We start from the raw sequence: 18,461 nt of genomic DNA, 5'->3' as shown, positions 1-18,461 counted from the left end.
GCACTGCAGTGCTTGGGCAAGTTTTTGTCTGTGTTTGCAAGAAGCATCTTACTGCAACTAGCATACTATTGCAGTAAAATGCATTTTGTTTGCCCAAGCCAGGCGGTGCAGTTTGTAACGTCAGGCTGCCCTGGACTCTCCTTCGTTGCTGTTTTATCAACTGTAATGTCATCTACAAATGTCATCAGGAGTAGTTTTATATTTACTTCCAGATCACTGACGAATAGCATAAGGGAAAACTCCAGTAACACTCCTCTTTGACAATAGTTCTGCATTGACAATTACTTTCAGACATCTGTCAGTTAGGCAGTTCTTAACTCATTTCATGTCTGCTCTTGTCCTGAACCCAATTACTTTTGCTTAGCTAAAACATATCTTCTAGGAAATCGTCCACTCTTCGACCTGAAAATGTCATGAGATGGTGATTTTTACCAATCCTCCCATTAACTTTCCGGAATGATTAATCACCATTAACCATGTACATCTGCATTGCAATGTGATCTTTTTTCCGAATTCAACTTTTAATAATCAATGCCATTTATGACTTACCTAGCTAGATTAAACAGTTCTTTATACCTGGAATTGCCAAGCAGATCTAGCATTTCCATTCACTCCCCATCCTAAGTCATGCAGCTGTAAATTGCCTCTCGCCAGTCCTGTGCTTCGTTGACTAATGTTACATTTCTGCTAATGTGTTGTGCTTTGTATGCACATTACCGCTTCCGTAGTAGTTTATAAAGCCTTAGATGTATTTGAGGCTATATATACATATATATGCAAAACTGTAATCAGTATGAAAACTGTGATTGAAATCCACACCACCATAGATCAACAATGAGAATCCAGGATAGGTTTTGATGCTTATTAGTAATTAGTTTCTTTGAAGTTATTTAGGAGGGAAATAATTTTATGTCCTTACGGGGTCAGTTACTTGTTTGCTCAGGAAAAACTACAGAATAGGACCACAGCTGTGAGAGTAACGAAGTGATGGATGTTGAAAGAGCTACAGGGTGCAGACATTCAAAGGTGTTCAGAAGGGCTCACAGATCTGAGCAAAGGGCAACTCCTGGCCTTCTGCTGGTGTGTCAGCAAGCCCCATCACTGAGCATCACCCTACAACTCCTGCCTGCTGCCTCTTTACAGAGAGATGTTTAGTCACTGGCTCCATAGAGGGAAGAAGGCTGTGGAAAGATCTGATAGATAAGAAAATCTGGACTTGAACCTAAGCCTTGTATGCGGTCATCTCCCACACTGTAACACAACATTGCTAAGCTGCTGAGGCTTTCTTCTAGTTGCCCTGGTTGAGAAAATGGAGACAAAATCTTTTTTTTCTTTTGTTTTTGAGAAGTAGTGAGCATGGCACAGCCTTTGCCAATGTCAAGAAGATGGTGAGATAGGGATAACAGTACTCAGCTATCAAAATAATGTACAAAAGAAATTGTTTGGGAATGCTGGGGGGTATAAATATCTTAAACCCATGGACACCCAACCAAAAGAAGGGGTTTATGTCTTCCAAAATTTGCACTTGGTTTCCAGTGCATTGGCTTTGAATTTTGATTCTTGCCTGCCATTGTTCACACAACAATGTGGAAACTTGATACCACATGTCTGAGGGATTTACAAAATAAAAGGGCAACATTAAAAATCACTGTTAGTTCTATATTTGGGACCAATTGTTCAAACAGTTGGATTTCCATTTCTTCAGAAAAAAAACGGGAGGATTGAAATACATTCACATTTTCCCCCCTCCCCATTTTCAACTGTCTTGGAATATAATCCCTCATGGCTTATGTTGCAGTGGGATAAAATGAATTGCCAACTATTGTATGTCGAAGAGTTTATGTATGTGGGTATAGATAAACAGATAGATGATGATAGGTAGATAGGCAAATGATAGATAGATAGATAGATAGATAGATAGATAGATAGATAGATAGATAATTAGATATCTTCTATATCAAGTTCAGAAGTATGCTAGACAGCTGAGAAGCTACAACATATAAGGAAACTGGTCTCCCTTAAGCAAGTAAACCAATTGTAAATGGTTATTTCTAAAGATTTGTTTGTCTGTTTTAATCCTATAAATTGTTACCAGAGTTTTACTGGGGGCCTTGAAAGATACATTCTTTTTCTTTCACATTAACTTACAAATCACCCAATAATTCTGCATAACGTTAGTTCATACCTTGAACCTAGAAAGACTTATATACATATTTAACTCAATATGCTATTTCTATAAAAATAACGGGCTCATAACCTTCATTATAAAACATCTGCTTGTCTCATGCAGTCAAGGTTATGTACAGATTGTTAGACACAAATAGGAAACTCATCTCAGGTCCACTGCGGGAACGAAACCCACTTTATGAACACCACAGTATTTTTTAAGTGGAAAGAACAAAGAGAGGAAATTTCCTTTTTCAGATTATCCACTTACATTGTACGAACTCCCTGACACGGAGCAGAGATTTTTTTAAGAAAAGAAAAATGTTCTAGATCTAGAAGGCAAAACCGTAGGTAAGAAAACCTTTGATGTCAACCTTGATCCACAATGATTTACGCACACATGTCCTACAAGGTGAATGCTCAAAGGTAGGGGTCTTTTTCTGCTTATGAAATGTATCCTGATGGGTCTTTTCACAGTTTGAGGTCTACAGGTAACCAGGTGTGGGGTTTTTATTATTTTCCAGTTATACATAAGATAGGCCTGAAAATAACTTTGGGTGAATCAAAACCTTGCTTTGGTAGCTTTATGGCTTCTTTTTTTGTTATTATTTTTTAGACTCTCCCATGTTTTCAAAGCAAGTGAGCATTAAATAAGTCATTATCTTGATTGCTTCCCAAATTGAACTTCTCAGTTTGAAATGATTTAAGTGGGACTGCTTATGTATATATGTATAGGTATACTCTCCAGAAGAAAAGAATTACAAGATAAAATGAGCAAAAGGCTCACAAAACGCTTCTTATCATAAACCTCATAAATATAAGCAAAAGGCTATTTTGTAACAAAGCAAAATCAAAAGTGTTTGGGTTTTGTTTTGTTGTTTGGGGTTTTTTGGTCCACTGTTTGGTTTTCTGCATTAATCCAGTCAAGCTAATTATTTCATAACCATGTGTCAGCTTATTCCAAGGAGTAAGGCAATGGTCAACGTCTCTTTTCAATGCACAGAGTTTACCTGCCAGAAGTTTTCAAAACCAAAATACTTCACAAGAAAATGTCATTGGCAGCTCAGCAAAGAAATGTTGAAACTTTGTTTCATTTGGATACAAAATGACAAAATGTAGCTCCAGTTGGGTGATTTAATTTAAACAAACAAGCCTCCCTTCCATTGCAAAGCCCTGATTCAAAAGGACAATTCTTGTTTGTTTTCCATCAGAAATGTCAACGTTTTCAGTGTGACATTTCCGATGCAAGAGTTTCGAAGTTGCGTATTTGTTTGGGATGGAGGTGGGATTGGTCATTGGATTTTTATATATTTCATTGATTTATTTGTTTTCTCCTATCAGTGGAGAGATGCAGGAGGAAAGGGAAGTGGGAGAAGGACGGGTACAGCCCATTGAATCTACCCAAGCTCATCACTTTGGGATTTGTAGGTGTCACAGCAGAGGTGAGTCATAAGGAGAGATATAAAGGGAAATAATGGCTTGGAGTGTTTCTTATCAAGGAACTTTTTCCCAGAAAGTGTAAGGAAACACGGTGGGGCTGAGGGCAGATACTCACCCCCGTAGCTGGGTTTGTGAGGGCTACACTGGCAAAAGCTCTCCTGCCCTACCGGTGTTAGACTAGGACCTGTGTCCTGGATCTGCTGCTATGCATTTAAGGGATTGTGGCATATGAATAAGCCTCCATGGCTAGTAGGGGTCAACCCAGGTAGTCCTTGCATCAGTTGAACCTGGTCACTCAGATGATGGCCTGAGGTTACCGTTAGTCCCAGAGCAAAGGGGAGCAACCTGGTATACTTTGAACCTCCTGCAGCACTCTGGGACAGGGATCCCTGTGGCACCATCTCTGCAAGGGCTCAAACATGCAGAGGTATCCACGGGGGTGCTTCCCACTCACCCACAATGTTACCTTCACCCGTCAGCACACTTCCACAGCTCCATCCCACAAACCTTCCCTTTCTGGGGTTCCTCCTCATCTCCTGCATGATTACTCAGGCAAGCCAACAATTTAGTCCTGTGAGTAAAGGTTTGCCAAACTGGCAACCCAAACGGCAGCATCATCCAGACCGCTGGCAGAGCAAGGATGGGAAAGCAAAAGCCCCAGGGCTTGGATTTTGCACAGCGCCACTGGCCTGGAGCTGAATTTGTGCTATATTTCGGGCACCATTACTACTTCATACTGAAAGATGGTGGGAGGTGTGTGGTGTTAATCGTTAAAAGAGGTGTTGGGAGTCTTTGCTTGTCTCTCCCAGAGAAGGATGCCTCACCTCAGGTCTGAACAGCAGTCAGTGGAGCCCCAAAACCTCCCGCATACGTCATGAGCCTGCAGGGCCTGTGCTGTGAGAAGGATGGAGGGGGGGAGTAAGGGGGGGGGGGGGGGGGCGAGGGGGGCGTGTTGGGTGGGGAGAGATTGAGATTGGAGTGAGATAAATACCACTAACCTGGCTCTCACCTTCTTTGCCTTTTCTCCCCTTCCCCCATCACTGCTGCTGTTGTGTCAGGTAGTGGCACTGTTGAGTGCATTAACCAGGGCTGAGCATTGCAGCCACACCGAGTGTGTGTCCGTGTCTGTGTGTGTGTCTGTGTGTCTGTGTGTGTCTGTGTGTCTGTGTGCCCGATCATTACCATTTATTCCCCCACGCCAGTGCTGCAGGACTCCGGGAGCGAGCGAGAGAAAAGAGAGAGAGAGACCGGAGCCATCAGCCCTCAGATCTGCTTAAACAAATCACCGCCCCTTGCAGGGAGGGAGCGGGAGAGAGAGAGGAGGGGGGGAACCAGACCAAAAGACAAAATAAAAGGCAGAGAAAGGAAAATCCAGCGGGAAGCAAAAGGCAGCCCCCAGACGCACCCTTTGCGAGGGTGCGCTCCCCGCGGGGAGGGGGGTGGTGTGCCTGTGCGTGTTTGCCTGTGTGTGTGAGTGTGCGAGCATCGCTCCCGTGCCCGTTAGGAGGAGGGGGTGTTTCTCCCCCGCCTCCCCCTGCCCTCCCCCGGCGCGGCCCGGCCCGGCGCGGGGCGGTGCGGCGGGGGGAGCGGGCGGCCGCAGCCCCGCAGCCCGCCGGAGCTCCGGCACCAGCGCGGCCCGCTCCGGAGCGCAGCGAGCCGGGATAAAGGGAACAGCGCTTCCTCGCCGCCAAAGCAGCCCTTTTCTCCTCGCGGGGTTTTTGCTCTTTCTTTTCTCTTCTTTTTTTTTTTTTAAACAACTCCTCGCCGGGAAAAGCAAAACTGAAAACGCTCCCCCTCCCTCACCTCGCCCGCCCCCGCCCTTCAAAAGGCCCCCAAACAACCGACAACAACAAACAGAAAGCAAAAAAAAAAAAAAAAAAAAAAAAGCCCCCCCTCCAAAACAAAAAAAAAAGGAAAAGAAAAGAAAAAGCGAGAGAGCCAGAAACCAGCTCCATCGATTTCAAATCCAGGATTTTATCCAGTGAATTGATTTTTTTCTTCTTTTTTTTTTCTCTTCCCCTCTTTCCCCCCCCCCCCCTTCCCCCTCTCCTCCTTTCTACCCCCCTCCCCCCCACCCCCCCGTTCCCACCCCCCTTTTCCTTTTCATTTTATTTTGGATCCTGCTAAAATTAGCTGGGACTGCTCTGGGTGCAGCGTGTTAATTTGATTTACTCCGGGATTCCGGCTTCCAAGACGCCATTTTCCCCCCTTTCTCGCTCTATCTGGCTCTATTTATCTATCTAGCTATCATTTATCTATCGAGCTGTCTGTCTGTCCGTCCATCTCCCTCTCCCCGGGTGCCTTCCCTCCTCCCCCCGCCCTCCCTCCCTCTCCGCTCTGCGTGTGCTGCGCGGCCGTGCGCTCCCCTAATCTGACAGATGAACACCGCCATGGGTTTGCCGCAACACAAGCAAAAGCACCTTTGGGGGCTGTGGCGAGGGATTGAAACCGGGATCTAAAAGGAGAAGAGACAAGAAGGGGGGAAATCCGAGGGAGGAGGAGGAGGAGGAGGAGGAAGAAAGAAGAAGAGGAAGCTGCTAAGAAGCCCCCGCTGCCGTTTTGGGGATATGGGTTAGTAAAGGAAAAAAAAAAAAAAAAAAAAGGCAACAAAAAAAACCCTCAGCCATCGAGGAAAGGTCTGTCTTGATGATCCGGATTGCAGGAGGGTCTTACCCCTCTCTCTTTTTTCTCCCCCCCCCCCCCCCCCCCTTTTTTCCCCTCCGCATGCAAAAGTTAATGTCGTCTCCTTTTTTTCGTGTTGTGACTTCGCAATGGCGCGGAAAAGGGTCTTTTTTTTTTTTTTTCTTTGGGGCGGGGGGGGGGGGTATTTCTCTGCTGTGCAATGCATGCGAGTTCTCTCCCCCTCCGACCCCTTCCCTCCCCGTGCTTTGTGGCTGGGGGGTGGTGGTGGTGTATGTGTGTGGCTGGGGGGGGGGGAGGGGCTGCTGGGAAGGGGTTGCAATTTTTTTAGGAGTTTGTATAATGTATTTACCCCATTTACACACACACACACACACACACCCCTTTGGTATCCTATGTATGTTTCTCCAACGGTGCCAGGGGCTGGTGGCAGCGATGTGTGTGCGGGGAGGGGGGGGGGGGGAGTGTCTCCCCCCCCCCCCCCCCCCTTCGTAAATTGCAGGTTAAGTGGAGCTAGAGAGCAACGTTGTAACCTTATGGGGATCTGCGTGTGTGAGTGTGAGCGTGTGAGTGTGTGTGAGTGTGAGTGTGTGTGAGTGCGCGGGGTCCGCGGCGGTGCTCGGCGCTGGGGGACGGGGGGGGCCCGGCTGCCCCGAGAGGGCGGGGGGGTTCGAGGGGGTCCGGCTGTCCCGGGGCTGCCGCCGCGGCCCCGCGCTCCTTTTGACATTGAAAAGGACACGCAGCCCCCCAAAGCGGCAATTTGAGGGAGTAAAAAAGTGTGTGGGGAGGTGGGGATATGGGGGAGAAGGAGGGGGAGTAATTAGCCTTGTGGGCCCCCCCATTCCCCCCCGCCCCCCCTACTCGGTGGAGGCGCGTTGATAATGGTTATTAATAAGCCGGTGATTGTCGCCCCCGGGACCCCGGTGGCCCCTCTCCCCCCCCCCCCAGGTGAAAGTTCAGCTTTGGGCGGCTTGGGTATCGCCGATATTATCGCGGAGTGGTGTTGGGGGTGTCGTTTGGTTTTGGTTTGGGTTTTTTTTGGGGGGTGGGTTTTTTTTTGTTGTTGGGGTTTTTTTTTGTTGTTTTTTTTTTTTTTGTTTTTTTTTTTTTTTTGAGGGGGGGGTGGGGAGGTGAGGGCGCAAAACGCAGCCTGCAGCCGCGGGCGGCTATTGTCAACTCCAACCCTGGCGCGAGGCTCCCTGCCCACCTCCGGGCACGGGCGCTCACACTTACACTCACACTCATACACCCCCCTTCCTTGCCGGGTGGCCACTGGGAAATCGGGTCCCTCTAGCTAGGCGAGGGTGGGGGGGGACACGGATCCCCCTCCCGCCCTTGTTTGCCGGTGTGTGAGTGTGAGTGTGAGTGTGAGTGCGTGCATCACACCGGGCACCGGCGGTCCCCTGCGCTGCCCGCCCCTGCCTGTGTGTGTATATTTATGTGTCTAAAAAGGCAGTTGAGAGAAGGATTTCCGATTCGTTTCCGCTTCAAATTAAACAGCACTGATAATCTCGGGCCTGACGGCGGATGCTAAAAGGCCACTTCGCCACCGGGGAGCGGTCGCCTATGAGGGGAACACACACACACCGGGGGGGCGACACCCCCTCCCCCCCCTGCGCCCCCCACCCCATCCCCGGGAGGGTTTGCAGGGGGAGATGCAAGGAGCTTCCCTGCGCGGGAGGAGGATGTGGGGTGTGTGCATGGGGAGGATGCTGGGCTGGACCACCCCCTCATGCCCCCCCCCCCCACCCCGGGCTTGGGGCGGTGGGCCGGCGGCTGCCGTGAGCAGGGCCAGCCGGCACTGGGAGGGGTCCGCTCCGAGCGAACGGGGAGGGTACGGGCGGGGGGCAAAGGGGAGCAGCGGGCAGTGCTGCTCCCCCCACAAGCAGAGGTGTTTCATTAGGCGTGGGTCCGAGGTGGTCGTACCAGGGAGGGGGGGACCCGCCGTGCTGCCTTCTGTGTCCATCTGTCACAGAGCAAAGGATGTGCGAGGCCAGCAAAGCGCTGAGCCTGCTAGTCCTCTGCTGTCAGGGAAAGTAATGGGAGCCTCTGCATACTGACAGGAGGATTTCAGGGGGAAAGGACTGCCGGCAAATCCAATCCCCTGCTGAATATGATGGACCCAAATGGGAACAATTATTGATCCCACAGCCCCTGCAGCCAGGACTTCCCTTGGCTCAGGCTACATGAGCGATATCATCAGCCGGCTATAGTTAGCCAGTGATAGCGCGGACCTGAGGAAACAAGTGTCTAGGACCTTCTTTTTTTATCATAGACAGGAGAAAAAATGCCTATCAGGGAAAAATGTGCAAGCGGCTGCTTCATGCACACCTTTCCACTCTTCTTCAGCCTGTGCTGGGATTACTCCCCTCGGTCGGCAGCTCCTTCCACTCCAAAGAGAAACTTTTTTCATCTCCATTTAGTTTTTCAGCTGAAAGGAGAAACACACACACCCCCTCCCAAATAATGAAGTTGTACTTTAGTCTCTGCTTTTATCTCAGAAGGGTTATGTAAAAGCAGGGAGGAGGGGAAGCAGGAACGCTCAGTGAATGGAGACTTCTCTCCATCTCTTACTGGCTTTTTTTTTTTTTTTTTTTTTTAACTTCTCAGACTCAAACTTTTAATTGAAACCAGAAATCTATTGAAAAGTAACTGAGCCAAGAAAACCTCTGTTTTCTCTGCAACTAGGGATGGGGAATAAATAATTTTTTGCTGATGTTATTTCAAGTTGTTTGAGCTCTTTGGTTCCTGCCAAAAAGCCCAGCATAGATTATTAACACATTATCATTTTAGGAGGATGCACTCTCTGAAATGTAATAAAATGGTGTGTTAGGTTTGTGCAGAGCCATCAGCTATGCTAGTTGTTGGCAAACAAAAGAAACAGTGGCCATGATTTATTATTAATAATAATCATAACTGAGCCATTTAGCTTCACGGGATATTTACTGTGTTTCTCTACTGAGGTTGCTCAGTATCATTTCCAATAATGTACTTTGATTAAGTTGGGAACTGTTCTTTTTTTAACAACTTCTGTTGCCACGTGCTTAATCAACTCCAGGAGATAAATGCTTGAAAGGGTCCAACCATCATTTTTTTGGCTTCGGATGCTGCCTAACTTCCTCTTCTACTCTGTTTTGACCCACCCTTTGAGCTCCTTTTCACCAGCATGTACATCTCTTAGGTGCAGAGTGCCAGCTCACCAACAGGACTCTTGTTTTCTGTTACAAGATTTGGCTAATCCCAGTTTCAGTGACTTTTTTTGCCCTCTCAGTAGGGCTCAATTGCTCACACATAATCTTTCCCTTCTGTTTTCTTTCCCCTTTGGACAACACCCTCCAGGACTGAAAAACTCTTGCCTTGTGCTCCGAGACTTGCAATTACACAGCAATTTTGACTCTTGACCCAACGAGTAGCAAGAAAGGCTATTGTCTAATGAACCACATAAAAACAGTTCTGGGATCCAACAGATTGCTGTGATGGAAATGAAAGCTGTCCCAGTGAATTGATGACTGATTTGTTTAACCATATGCCTAGGCAGTTTTTCTTGCTCCCCGTTAACTACCCATCTCTGGAGTATCTGTGATCTGTGAGTCTGCGATGATGTTGAAAGGCGGCATTAATAACTGCCAAAATGTGCTCCATGATGCATGGCCAGCAGTAAGGCCAACTGAACAGGATTTAATCCATGTTCAGAAAATCCAGCATGTCATTTTTGCCTACCTTAACATGTAGGCACACAGGGTTTTGAGTGTGGAAGGGCTGCTATTAAGTGTGCATTTGATAATGAGACAAAAGCAGCAAATCTGTGCATAAAAAAAATTGATAAGATGGTCAAATGAAATCCATAACAAGATCGAGCTTCGCTGCTGGGAAGTTCAGGTGCTCTTAGGGCAGCCGCAATCCAAGGTTCAGAGCTAGTCCAAAGACTAGCTGGAAAGGCCAGAGTCTGTGGGAGAACTTTAGTGGAGAAGGTTCCCAGTGTTTTGCTGCCGGACTTGTGGTTTCTATCGGGACTAGTTTTGCTGCTATTATAGGTTCTTTTCTCATTACTTTCTCTATTTCCAACTTGTTAAAAAAAAAAAAAAAAAGAAAAGAAAAAAGTTTTCTTTCCTGTTATTACTGTTAAGGAAATAAAATGAGTCATGCTTTTAGGAAATTGTCATCTTGATTAAAGATGGGCTTTAAAAGCCCTCAACTCCAGGTTTTAGCCTGGGGGAACCGTCAGATCTCAAAACCATTTCCAAACTTTCGGTTAGGACTACTTTGCCTTCTGATAAGGACATGAAATCAGGTTGCAAGCCTGTGATAGCACAGTTGCTTCTGAGGTACACTCCAAGCCTTAGAGACAGTTTCTTTCTCCTTTTCCCAACATAAAAGGTTCACCTGATGTGGCTTCAGAAGTTCATTGAGTATTTAGACCTGCTTAGAGATTCTGCTGGATGCTGCGAGCATGCACAGCTCCCCAACAGGCAGCTAGGTTCTGCATTCATGTTTAGCTGGTCATAGAAAAAGCAAAGGGAGGCAGGTAAATAGGTGCAGCATAACAAAAAGGAAGGCAAAATAATTTCCTAAATTGAATAAAAGCAGTCTGAGAGTAATGCAGCTTGTCTTTCAGAGCTGAGGAAATGTGTGAAGGAAGCAGGGGGTGGTACTATCTGTTTGTCAGCTTTTGAGAGGGAGCAGAGTTAGGGGCTGTTTTGCCCCTTTGGAGTTGGATTTACTTTGCAGCACAGATCGTGCAAACACAATGATGAGCTTTTATCCAAGCGGTGGGGCAGTCGGATATGAAAAGCGATCTTCTGACATTATTTCATTTAGGATTTTGTTGTCTTTTATGAACTTGAAAATCTTGAAAAGTTCTCAGGTTAGTCACCTCTGTCTCCAAAAGGCCACATTGAAACTCTGGACCTTAAAGGCTCTGAGGACTGGGAGGGTTTGATCCAGGCTTGATTATGATCTTTATGGCTCTAGTCTACTTCCAAGTCTAGCTGGAGATCTTAGCAAGGTTTCAGGCTTCTGTGTCTCTATGATATTTGCTGGGCTGGCTGTCCTCCCAACACCTCATGCCCTTGTCGGTGCGTGATGAAGACCCTTTTGACTTTGGATACAAAGGGGAAAGTGATGGGGCTGAAGCGTGGGTGAGAAAGCAGGAAAGGTGGCCAGAGAAGTGCTCTAGGCATAGGGTCACTGGTGCTGCTCACAGATCCCAGGGTCAGGTTTACTCTCACTTATGAGTAGGGAAAGTGGTGGGACTCATACATGTGTCCATCCAGCACAGGGCTCTTGCAGGGAAAAAAGCAGTTGTACAAATGGTAAGGATGAGCCTGAGTTGCCTTCCCCTTGCAGGGCTGGTGAGTGATGCATTTTTTTGAAAGCAAGCTCAACGTGTGGAAAAGCCATGCAGGAGGACACCAATTTCCATGCAAATGTGAGGTCAGAAGGTGGTGGCAAGGCTCTGCCCTGCCCTGGTGAATATCAGAGTACAGCATGGCCCGAGGCTTGGCACTGCAGTGCGTGGTATATTGGGATGCAAGTGCCTGGCAGAGTGGGGTGCTGGGGTGGTGGCTAAATGCTGTCACAGGGTGACTTACCTAGCTCCTCACTGCCTCTGAAGGAGTGGATTCCTGCTTCCATAAGGGTTGCTCTGCAGTTCTGGGCAGTTAAGAGCTCTACGAATGAGGCAGAGATGAGAGCAAAGTTTCCTCTACTGTAGTACGGTATCTCCAGTAATAATGCTTGTGAAAGCTGTTCAGAAGAATGTGTGGTAGGCAAGTGTGGGGTAACCCAGGACTCACTTAAATACCTCAAAATTAGAGATGGGTTAAAGATCGGAAGCCTGAGGTTTTATGTTACTTTGAAATTTTTGTTAGCCTTAACCTTTAAAACTGAGAGAGATATATGTATGCAATGAATCATTCTGTTCCTGTCCTGGTATTTTAGCAGATGGAGAAGTTGGTTTTAAGATGGAAGGGAGAAAATTATGATACCCAAACCAGAGGTCAAGCTGCAAGGTGTTACAGGCATGTCTTTCCTCCATATGAATCCACATACCCTGAATATCCTACTGATGTGATTTCTAAGACTTGGACACTGGCCTAACTTCCCTGTGTGTTTCCAGACCCAGCGGATTCTGGAGCAATGCTGTGATCCATGCCTACCTCTCCTTGAGTCTTGATACATTTTTGGCTTTGGAGAATGCAGTGGGGTTTCCACAAAACTCCTCCAAAATCCTATTAGTTTGCTTTCTTTCTTCTTTTTTTTTTTTTTTTCTTTTTTTTTTTTTTTAAATATCTTTTTTTCTCTAAAGCCTTCCTATGGAGCTCTATAGCAGGATTCAACAGAATTCTGCACAGAGGAATAATTCTATGCTGAACTCTTCGGTTCTTTTTCAGAAGGGATCAGAGACATGAAGCTTAACTGGGGGTGTTTAGTAAGTGTTCAAACGGGATTGTATAGATGTAAAGTATTATAGCAGGCATCTGGGTAAAGTGTTATTATACGTGCCCATTGTTCCTACAGTTGAAAAACAGTTTTAAATATTAACCCATATATTTACATCCTTGTAACTTCCATAAACCCTCACCTAATGGGCTGAAATATGTCATGCTTTCTGTTTGCTGGATGACAACTTTCTTCCTGAAAGGTTGAGTAAATTCTCTCCAGCTGTCAGTTGTTCCTTTTTTCTTTTTCTTTTTTCTTTTCAAATTTATTCAGAAAAAAAATGAGAGTGGAGGAAGAAGAGGAAACAGTTTTCCCTTTTGAATTATTCTAACCACATGCTTTTAAACAGGGCAGCAGTCTAACCTGCTGGACTTTGAGCTGACAAATGGGTATAAACATAGGGCTTGTTGAAAGCCTTTGTCTGCTTTTGGGGTGTGAGTGGGACAAAAAAATATGGAGGTCATGGTTTCTGATGCCATGACAAATTCAAAGTGTCACTGTAGGCATCCTAAAGTTGATGGAGATATTTCAACCTTAGAGAGAGAGGCACTGTCCCTACAAATCCTGCTGGATAAGTGTCATAAATGGCATTTGCTGTAGGTGTTGGTTACATTAGATCCCATTTCTGTGTTATAGGAGGTAGTTACAGAAATATAGGCCCTGCTTTTATCAGAATTGAAGACACATCTGGTCTTAAAACATGCTGCTTTTTAAGGGTGGCTTTCAGGCCAGAACATTTTCTTCAGGATTAGCTCAGTAAACAGACCTCCCAGGGCCCTTAAGGAAAACCTCTGAAAAAACCTAGTGTGAGCAACAATTAAAATAACAATAAGCTGCAGCATGGCCCTAGGTAGGAACTAGGACTCTACTCAAACTTGCATTCATCTCCAGCTGGGGAGCACTGGTATGGATGCCCCAGTTCAGGGGTCTTTTGACCCATCAGAACCCACAGACCAGACTTTGCTCTGTTGGGACCTAAGTGAAGCACTCAGACTAGGAAAGAGAGACCCATATGTCTCATCATATGGGGAAAGGGGGCACCATGACTGACTTGACCTTGTTTTCCCCCAGATTCTGACCCCATCCCAACCTTTAACATCCTCCTGAAGTCAGTGGTGTTACAAGGGAATAACAACCCAAACCCTCTGGTCCTGCTGGAATAGGGATGAGAGTTGTGAATGTGGTGCTCCCGATCCTGTGTGCTCCCTGGGAGGGGGTTGGATGTGTGCAATGCCACACAAAGAGCTCAGTGAAGTAGTTGAGCTAGAGAGGCAGTTCCTTCAGCAGCAAGTGGATACTCAGCAGGCTCTTATCTCCCATCTGACTCAACTTCTCCCAGCACTTCTGTAACTGCTTCCTCTTCATCCTCATTAGAGGCAAAGCTCCTCCTTTCCTTTGTCCAGAGCATCTGCCAGTTATCTTGCCTTTATTCCTGCCCTCTGGCCTTCCCACCAGCACTTCTGACTAACATTTATGCCTCTTGACATCACTGTCTCAGCACCCTGGGCTGCTCTTTGCCACGCGTGCCTCCAGCCGTGTCCACTTGTGTCATGCGCTGCTTTTGCCTGCTGCCTTTTCTTCTGCAATCCATGAGGCTTTAAGGGCATTTCTTATCTTGCCTGACCCAGACACCCTCTCTTCCCTCAAAGCTGAGAGAGTGATACCTTCTGCAAGGCAAAGCAGTCTCAATGCCTTTCTCTAAATATGCCAGATTGTTGCTCTTCTTGCATGCCCTTTGTATGCCCTGTTTTCCCACAGTCGTTGATGCTGGGGATGCTTGGGACATTACACAGCACCAAAAAAGACACCACTGCTTACTCAGCATGGAAGTACACAGGGCAAGCCTGCATGGACAAAATCCAACCTTTCTTATTCCTAGCCTCATCTGAAGCATGCAGAATTGAGTAACATGGGATGTGTTGTTTGTACAGCCTCTAGACTGGGCACAGGATAGATCCTGGACCGCAGCCTTTTTGGTCCTCCTTGTGCCATCACTTACAACTCTGAGGAACGGATGCAGAGCCAAGACCTGCTTCGTTCCCTATCAGATGTGTTGTTTTATTTTATTTATTTCTTTGCTTTTCCTGAAGGGAGGGAAATCTGGTATATTTGGCACTTGTGCAAGCGAAAATGGAATAATGGAGGAGGGAAAATAAAAGGAAGGAGATGTCCTGTGGCAGCAGCAGTAAATAAAAACAAACATCTCACTAATGATTTCTGCAAAGAAATCATTTTCCACACATTTCAGGGTGCTTATCAGAGGGAAATGTTTGATCAGAGGGAGAAGGAGAGATTATTGCCCCACCATGATGGTGTTTGGAGGAGGCTACTGTGTCTGATGGCAGCTCTCCAAAAGCAGTTGATCTAGGAAAGTTTGGTGACACAGATGATGGAATTGTGCAGGGGTTTGCTTTCTGTGGCTGAGCTCTGTGCCGACAACCTTTCCTTAAATACCCATAAACCTTTCCATTTGTAGCCTCAGGTGGCTGCCACTATGTCCAGAATGGTGTGGTTGGCAAGAGCTAGCTAGAATGGAGCAAGCATTTGCGGTCCCCTTCTCATGGACGTTGACACTTTACCCCAAAGAGATTTATGGCTGTTTTTAATGGAATAAGTTTTGTCCTTGTAGTGGCACACACTGCTGCATCCAGCAGCATGCTCGGAGTATTCTCTTGGATCATCTCAGGAATACCTTTGATTATACATCCTGCTGAGAGCGATGATGCTTTGCCTGGGAGCTCCAGCAAGCTGGTGTTGACCTTACAAAGGCAAATCTCCTGGCTTGGCTTTTTGTGTTGTAATGAGAACAGCTGGCATCTCATCCTGCTTTCTAGCATCCTGGAGGACTAATCTTCGCAAGGGTGATGGGTAAAAATGACATGCCAACTCCTGATGTCATTAGGATCAAATGCTATTCCTTGATTCCGAGGTGTAAATCCAGTGAACCGAGACCAGCTTTAGAGCAGTCCTGCAGCGGTGTTGGCCTCGGAGGGCATAAGCGAGGGGAAGCTGGTCCTTTAGAGACCAGAAATCAGCATGAGGAGGTGTTTATAGGTCTGATGACCATACCTGCTTCCCCAACACCCAGATACAGCTTTAGGTTGTGAGCGAGCAGATTTATAAAACCTTGACACTGTTCTCAGGCAGGAGCTTGTAAAAGTCCTTGGGCAGCCTGATGGGCATCTCTCCTCCTACTGCAGATGGGTGCTTTGCTACGCTGGCTGTTGCCACAGCTGTACCTTGGGCAGTATTGCTTTTATGGGCCTTGTGATTTATGGCCGTGTCAGTTGTTTAATCATTTAGTTGGCTCTCCCTTCAGCGTTGTATGATAGTTAGTTACTTGCATAGAAAGGTGACTATCTGATTTAATTATGGAGTCTCAAACCTAATTATGGAGTCAAATATTATTCCATAATCTACTTTTAATGTCTCTATGTTGAGAAGACAGATATACATGTGTGTAATGTGCACACTTACATGCCTCTATAATTACGGATATACTTGGGCTCTCATTTATTTCTGTCTCTTTAACATGGGGAGGGTGTGGGGTGGGGATGGGGGAGGCTTGACCCTCACCTGGCTGTGAGAGATCTTTGGTTTATTTTGGTTTTTCCCCTCCAGTGTGGCTTTTCCTGGCTTCCTTTGCCGGGCTTGAGCACACCGAGACAGAGCCATCAGTCAGTGTTATTCGGTCACGGTGCTGGAGGTGCAGAGGGCTGGTAGCACTTGGATTCAGGGCAATCTGATGGAAACAAGTGAAGATTACATTTCTGCTGTTGTTCTCGTAACTGCCATTAATCCTTGTTCCTTGTTTTTGTCTGGATAGACCACACCTGGGAGAGCTTGCATCCTTTCCTCAGAGAAATTCCTCACATAACCCGTGCAAAATCAGAGACAGAGGAGGAAGGACTTGAACAAAAGCAGTGTTGGAGGCAGGGGGACAATGGGGAGAGGAATCACCTTTCCTCTTCTAATTGACCCTATTAATGAATCACATGCCTTAGTTAGTTATTTTTATAGGTAATCTGTGGATTACAGGCATTCACATATGGTCAATCCACTCACAATTATTCTTAGCAGCTGAGGATCTTATACTGTATCTGTTGTATACTCACATCTATTTTATGTGTGTCTATATACAGGTATATCTTATAGCTGGGAATTTTAGCAGTGTGCTTACAATTGTCATGCAGTAAAAAGACTGATTTGCCCAGCACTGGAGATGCAGGCCAAATAATACGTCCCAGAAGTACAGAATGGCTGGGGTTGGAAGGGCCTCTGGAAATCACCCAGTCCACCACGCTGCTCCATGCAGGATCACCTAGGGAAGGATGCTCAGGGTTGTGCCTGGTTGGGTTTTGGGCACCACCAGGACATCTCTGATTCTTTATTAAGAGTTGACGTTCATTTGTTTTGCTTGAAAGGGAAGTCCTTCTGCCTTGTTTCTGTCCTGATTGACACAAGGCGGGTGAAAGGGAGAGGGTGTTTCCTATGGGATCTATAGTGTAGATGGAAGATAGCTGTCACAGTCATTTTTCCAGCTCCCTGCCAAGGCTGGGCTGTTCTTTCAGAGTACCATGGCCATAGGAAGTAACTAAGGCTGTGGTCTGAAGATGCGGTAAATCTAGCTCTAGGGTTCTGAGAGGGAGATTAAATACACTATTGGTGCACAATACTGATCCAGTATAAACTCATTCTCCTGGTTCAAATTTGTTCAAAAAAAATTTGAAGTGACTCAATTTTATCTCAACAGACTTTGTATTGCATCATACTATGTCACTTGTCGGCACCACACTGGCTTTATGGCTCATAAGCTTTACCCATCTGCTGGAACTGCCTTCAAGTGGCATGAAGAAAGGCTTAACCTTCATCTTGGGTGCTCTGGTCCATCCAACTGAAGCCTGATCAAATGCCTGTCCCTGATCTGCATCAAACTTGTGCTGCTGGTGATCTGGCAGTACTCAGACCACAACCACAACCACGCTTAAAATTCCTAGTACTTTTGCAAATAATAAAGAAATAGATGGGGCTTTTTTTCTTTTTTTTTATTCTTTTTTTTTTTTTTTTTCTTTTTGTATTCCTAATGTGGGTTAACTGAGTTCAAGTGCAGTTTGGTGCATGCCAGGCTGTTGGTTTTTTGTGTCCCATGATGGATTCTGAAGTTTCACTGACACTTCTCATAAAAGCAAGTTTCTGACCAAAACTTTCCCTGGGGTGTAATGTGGGTTGTCCATTGGCCTGTGCCCCAGAGGCAGCTGCATTTCAGCAGTGGCTTGTATAATCAAGGAAGCAACCCAGGAGTCTTTGGAGTGAAAGGTGATATCTCATCATTAAATGTTGCTGTATAGTCTCCAGTGCTTTGTGGTGAACGGTTTGAAAAAGATGTAGTGTAAAGAGGCTTCCAGGATTTCTGATATTTTGAAGAGATTGGGGATTTAACTGTATGTCACATGAGAGAATGTGAGATCCAAAGGCAACACGACAGAGGTGGGGTTCAAGAAGATGTGAGCTCCACTGTGAAGTTCACTGTCACAATCCCAGACTCGTGCCTCAGTTTCCCCTTACCTGAAGCTATTTACTAGATTTTTTTTCTCTTGCTTTTTCATCTTAAGGTATTTTGGAGTCTGGGTAAAACAAAAGCAGTCTCAGTAGTTACAGCCGTGGTTGGGAGTAGTGTACTATGGGATTTGGGCAGCATCTTTTAATACTGCTCTGAGCTCTCTGCTGGTGCTCCTGGAGCTTGAGCAAATCAGGAGCAGCACAAATGCTAGGCA

The 18,461-nt window shown here is 46.2% G+C and overlaps 1 protein-coding gene across 6 annotated transcripts in view; it reads left to right on the top strand.

Annotated features, from left to right (window-relative positions):
* The first annotated feature begins 5,681 nt into the window (after window positions 1–5,681).
* Window positions 5,682–18,461, top strand: part of SETBP1 (SET binding protein 1) — a 264,044-nt gene continuing 251,264 nt past the window's right edge. For 4 of the 6 annotated variants that reach the window (XM_080370915.1, XM_080370914.1, XM_080370913.1 and 1 more), the window contains exon 1: window positions 5,684–6,177. The gene's annotated coding sequence lies outside the window, so the exon portion shown is untranslated. Of the gene's footprint in view, window positions 6,243–18,461 lie in introns of all 6 variants that reach the window. The other 2 variants (XM_080370916.1, XM_080370912.1) reach the window with 2 other exon arrangements.

The sequence above is a fragment of the Falco punctatus genome (genome assembly GCF_963210335.1).
Source record: "Falco punctatus genome assembly, chromosome: Z".
NCBI lineage: Eukaryota > Metazoa > Chordata > Aves > Falconiformes > Falconidae > Falco > Falco punctatus.
The sequence above is the reverse complement of the archived record's forward strand: the minus strand, read 5'-3'. Positions and strand labels throughout refer to the sequence as shown.